This window comes from Papaver somniferum, chromosome 4, assembly GCF_003573695.1.
Source record: "Papaver somniferum cultivar HN1 chromosome 4, ASM357369v1, whole genome shotgun sequence".
Lineage (NCBI taxonomy): Eukaryota > Viridiplantae > Streptophyta > Magnoliopsida > Ranunculales > Papaveraceae > Papaver > Papaver somniferum.
This window is the reverse complement of record NC_039361.1, coordinates 103,201,971-103,208,098: the sequence shown is the minus strand read 5'-3', so window position 1 is coordinate 103,208,098 and position 6,128 is coordinate 103,201,971.

Below are 6,128 nucleotides of genomic sequence, written 5' to 3'. Positions count from 1 at the left end.
CAATTGTTATATTTGTTGCTTCTACTTGCCCATTAGCTTGTGGATACAAAGGAGTTGACTTTCCACACTTTATCTTGAATGCATTAAGTAACATTTCTATGTTCCGTCCCTCAAACTGTTTCCCATTATCAGATACCAACTGTGCAGGAATTCCGAATCTGCAAATGATATTTTTGAATATGAATGTAAAGATATCTTTGTCGCGAATATGTTGTACTGCCTTCACTTCTGTCCATTTTTGTGAAATAATCTGTTGCGACTATTAAGTATTTTCTTTTTCCAGTTCCTGGTAAAAATGGCCCCACAATGTCTAAACCCCATTTTCCAAAGGGCCACACACTGGTTGAAGATGACAATGGTGCTCCTGGTGCATGTATCTTCTTTCCATGCCGCTGACAATCTTCGCAACGTCTTGATATTTGTTTTGCATCTTCATGCATTTATGGCCAATAATAACCTTGCATTTTTGCCCTATGTGCCAAAGATCTTCCTCCACTATGATTGCCAGCATCTCCACTATGTAACATTTTCAGCACCTTTTCTCCTTCTTCTCGTGTCAAACATCTGAGTGATGGTCCACTAAAGGATTTTCGGTATAGCAACCCATCTCTTAATTCATAATTTGTTGCTCGGATTTTTAACTTGTGTGTTTCCAATCTATTTCTTGGTGTTTCTCCTTTCGCAAAATATGCATGAAGTTCCATTCTCCAGTCTGCGACATTATTTATTTGTTCTTCTTTTTCATTATCTATGACTATCACATCCACATCTTCCTCTTGTTTATTGATTGATGGTGACAGAAGTGTTTGTATTTTTATGCATCTCGCAGTTGGATATGTCATCATACTTGAAATGAAAGCAAAAGCGTCTGCGAGTCTATTATCCTTTCTTGAAATGTGCCTCCATTTTATTTTTGGTATTTTCTATGACAATTCTTTAACCAGCTTCTTGTATTTCTTCAGGGATGGTTCATTTGTAGTATACTCTCATTTTATTTGGCGAATGACTAGATGCGAATCACTAGTGATCCTGGCATTTTCTAGTTTCATTTCTATTGTGAATTTTAATGCATGTATTACAACTTCATATTCTGTTTCATTATTGGTGTATGCAAAATTAAAACAATTCCAACTCCATTTCCTTCTCCAGTTGATGATCCATTTACCAGTATTTCCCATCTATTTGGTTATGTTAATAAATCTTTTGGATCTCCATGTTCTTCTTCTACATCCAGCATTTCTTCTACTGCTTCATCTTCTTCTAAAGGAAATTCTGCCAAGAAATCCGCAACAACTTGTGATTTTGGTGAAGGCAAAACTTCATATTTAATATCAAAATGGCCTACTTGTGCATTTCATCTCTCCACCCTTCCTGATCTTTTAGAATTATTCATCACTGATTCAATTGGTACTTTTGTTAATACCTTTATCTTGTGTGCTTGAAAGTATACGCGGAGCTTAAACGATGCATAAACTAATGCTAAGATTAACTTTTCAATCTTTGAGTAATTCTTATCTGCGGTATTAAAAGTTTTGCTAATGTAATAAATGGGTTTCTCCACTCCGGCGTCTACTCGCAGTAACACAACACTTAATGCATGCGACGTTGTCGCAAGGTAAATCAATAATTCTTCTCCTGGTTCTGCCTTTTGCAAAATAGTTGTATTCATAAGATGTTCTTTGATTCCTTGAAAATCCTTTTCACATTCATCACTCCATTTAAATTTTGCACCCTTCTTGAGTATATCGAAAAATTATTTGCATTTGTCTGATGATCGCGAAATGAATCTCCCCAGCGAAGCTAGAAGCCCATTCAACTTCTATACATCTTTTATTGTTGCTGGTGTTGGCATGTCACGGACTGCTTGCACTTTTTCTGGATCAACCTGTATTCCTTCCTTTGATACAATGTAGCCTAAAAATTTTCCCGATGCAACTCCAATAGTACACTTCTCGGGATTCAATTTAATGTTATACTGCCGCATTTGTTCAAAAATCTCCCTCAAGTATTGTAATGGTCTTTAGCCTCTTTACTCTTTAATAACATGTCGTCCACGTATACTTCTAATTTTTTGTGTATCCATTTTGCGAACACCTTCTCTACCATTCTTTGATATGTTGCTCCCGCATTTCGCAAACCAAATGGCATTTTCGTGTAACAATATAATTTTCTAGGGGCAAAGAAAGAAGTATGTTCTTGATCTTCTTCAGCGAGAGGAATTTGGTTATAACCTTTGTACCCATCTAAATATGATACCCTATCATTTCCCGCTGCGGATTCCACCATTTGAGGAATATGTGGTAATGGAAAACTATCTTTGGGGCAAGCTTTGTTTAAATCAGTGAAATCTATGCAAATCATGATTCCTTTGTTTTTCTTTGGGACAATGACCATAATCGCTATCCATTATGGGTATTTAGCTTCTCTTATAATTCCTGCCTCCAGCATTTTCTGTAATTCTTCTTCTATTCGGGAATGGTAAGTTGTTGCGATTTTTCTTATTCTCTGTTTAAATGGTCTCACATTTTTGTTAATCTCCAATTTGTGGCAAGCAATTGTTGGATCTATTCCTGGTATCTCATCCATGTTTCCTGCGAAAATATCTTTATATTCTCGCAGTAAGTTGACAGTTCTTTCTTCTTCTTCTATATACATTTTGGTTCCAATTCTCAACATTAGAGGCTCCTCTACAGTCCCAACATTTATTTTTTTTGTTGGTTCGGCGGCAGTGTAATTGGGTTTAGGTTCTCCCATTGGTGTGGGTTCTTTAATTGCTTTTATGGGTCCTTCTCCTTCTTCCTTCTTTGCTTCCTTTACCAATTTTCTGCGAAATTGTTTCTTTTTTCCTTGTCCTTCATAACGCCTTACTTCAATTTGATGACATAATTTCGTATTGTCAACATCTCCTCTGATTTCACCTATTCCACTTGGAGTGGGGAATTTAATACATTGATGCAACGTTGATACCACAGCTTATATCGCATGTATCCATGATCTTTCTAATAACATATTATATGGAGATTCCATATCCACCACGCACAATGTCACATGTGTTTCAATTTCTCCAAGTGGAATTCGTACCACTATTTCTCCTTTAGGTTTTGTTGTGGATTTTCCAAAGCCGTGAACAAAATATGTTGAACTGGACATTTCTTCGTCTTTAAATCCCATTCCCCGGAATGCATGATAAAATATTATATCAACTGAACTTCCTGTATCAATTAAAGTTTTGTTCAACATCCATTCTCCTGTGGATTTTATTGTTGTCTCCTTCTCTTTTCGTGTAATAGGCACTGTGATGACCAACGGAGATGTATGGTTCAAATTTTCTTTTGGTATTTCTTCCGCCATGAACGCAATTCTTTGCTTTTCCCAATCTTTCAAGGGTGAAGTTTTTTCTACCGCCATAATTTTCTTTCCTTCGAAGTTTCGTTTATGTATTCTTCCTTTGATGTTTTCATGGAATTCACTAACCAAGCTTTTTTTTATCATATTACACTCCAATTTTTTGCCATTTTCATTAATTCTATTCATCTTTCCTCTAACTGATTCACTGATTTGTTTAATCACTTTCTTGATTCGAATCTTATCAATCAACGATCTTCAACTTTCGATCTTCAATCTCCCTGTTTCTAGCGCCATTATGTAGTTGCAGGAAATCCTACAATACACCCCTCATATAATTTCATTGTTGATCAGCTCATTCTTAGGTTTACGCTCTTAATTTTATTGATTAAATTCTGAATGTTCTTACAAGGAAAATAAAGAAATCAAGAATGATCTCTGTTCTGAACTTTCTCTCTTATTTACTTGTCTCTTACTCAAAAAAGATCTCTCTCTCCTTTACAACTCGAATGACTATTTATAAGGAAATACATAGTGGATGACAGCTAATCTGTCCTTTCTTTTCGGATATAGCTTGCAACATTCTCGCAACCTTACAAATGTTAACTTCACAATCTCTCTAATTTCCGCAAGACTATCACATCTTTCTCGTGATTCTTGCTGACGTCGTTTCTGAAATTGTTCTGCGACGCTATTGTGCAATACCATTGATAATTTCGCTGAAACATAATTGTTGTGAGATTCTGATCCTACATCTTCTGACGAAGATATTAAGACTACATCCTCGAATCATTCAAATGATCAAAAGGTATGTCTTGTTTGTGAGACCAAGAGTTCTGTTAGACAAAAGAGAAACTCCAAGTTGAATAAAGACTCCTTAGTTCAACTTCAACATACCCTAGATTTGATTCTCAAAGGTGTGACTTACATCCATATGATTGAGAAAATTTGTTTTCGTACCTATCCTATGTATGCAACCAGGAAAGTCAATACCGTGAGTTCCTCCAATGTCCAAGGGCAGAATAAACGTCTTAATAAACATCGTCCTAAGGAAGTTCAACGCCTTGTCTTTAAACGCAACATTGTTCATGTTGATAAAATCATTCCAGAAGAAAGGAAAATTGATAAGAAAAGAAAGGATATTAAAGAGATAATTGTAAGATACAAAGAGCTTGTCAACAGATTATCTTTTTCCTCATATCAAGGAACTTCTGGTAAGAACTCTAACTATGTCTCTTACTTTGATGACAGTAAATTTTATGATAATTTCTCATGTCAAATAGGATCCCTCTCTAAGATTAAGAGGAAAACAAACTTAACCAAAGACATAAACCTCGTAATAAGCCCGTGGCTCACACTTGTGTTAATTAATCACAAGATTCGAGAGCTTACTCATAAAAAATCCTGTTGAGTAAGTTGTGTTAAAAATAGGTATACTTGTTGCTTGCGTCTGTTAAGTTAAGCTATTTTCTTATTGTCCATACTTAAACTTGTGTTGACAGATCCGCTAAGATCAAGTATTGGTTAAGTCAAAAGAAAATGTTGCATATAGTCTTAATTTTTGCTTTTAGGTCCTGTTTTTGTTTGAAGGACTTTATTTTTTGGGTATTTGTTGTACTCGAACGGATTCCGTTCTGGCCCGAGTCAACAGTTTATTTGAAACCCTAAAATGTTGTACCCAAGGATAAAATATCCAACCTCTTAGGGTTACAAGTCACGTACGTGTACTCCTGGTGGTCTTTTGGATTTTCAAGAATGTCTTCCTCCTCTTCTTTCTACGGTTTCACAAAAGGATTTCTTGACAAAGGTGTTGAGGTTGATTCCAAGAAGAAGAGAACACTTGTATATGAAGATCATCCCAATCCTTCATGCTTCTTTGCTTATAATCATGAAGATGCTGAGAAGGATGATATGATCTCTGCTGAAGTTGTTCATGACTTTATTATGTACTTTGGGGAAGCAAAACAACATCTTTTTGATACTCCAAAAGGTCTTGATAAGGTGAAAACTGAGTTGGAAAAGGTTGTGTCTGACCTTGGTCTTATAAAATCTCAAATCAACGATCTTCCTAAAGAGAATCATCTCTCTGATAAAGGAGAGAAGGATGTCGTTCACAATCCCTAAGACTCCATGTCTCGTGAGGATCTTGTACTGCCCATATCCCTATTCGCTGTCAGGGAAATAATGGAATCTGATTCTCTTTATCTTGTCTTTTTAGATGCCTAGTATGTCTTCCTTTTTGGATTAGTTGGAAGAATAACTAGTGTTGTCAATAGCGATGATTGTGACTACACATAGTTATTTTTGTTTTCATCTTCTTGTGTTACTTTTTAGGTTTATTGGTATTAAATTCTAAAAATATTTGGAGGATGATGTTATTGCAGTATTAATGTTTTTGATTTTGTGATATTGCAATTGGTTATGGGATATGTATTGTTTGCGCCCGTGAACTTGAAAGGTCCCATATTTAGTCAAAAGTAAAGTCGTTCATAAATTGATATTCGTATTGATAAAAGGACGAATGGACTTTTGACAATTAAAAAAGTTATGCCTATGCAGTAATGTATTTGATGGAAAATAGGGTAAAATCTTTTGTGTGACAAGGATAAAGTTTATTATGTCATTATGCATATAGTGATGGAAAGATAGAATAGATCCTTGTATGTATTCCACGGTATTGATCTTCATTGATCCATTCTTTTTGTATTACCGTGAGGCTCCATAATGTATCTTATGTCGAGCACGATACAACTAAGTTGATTATTTTGTGATTAACTTTGTTG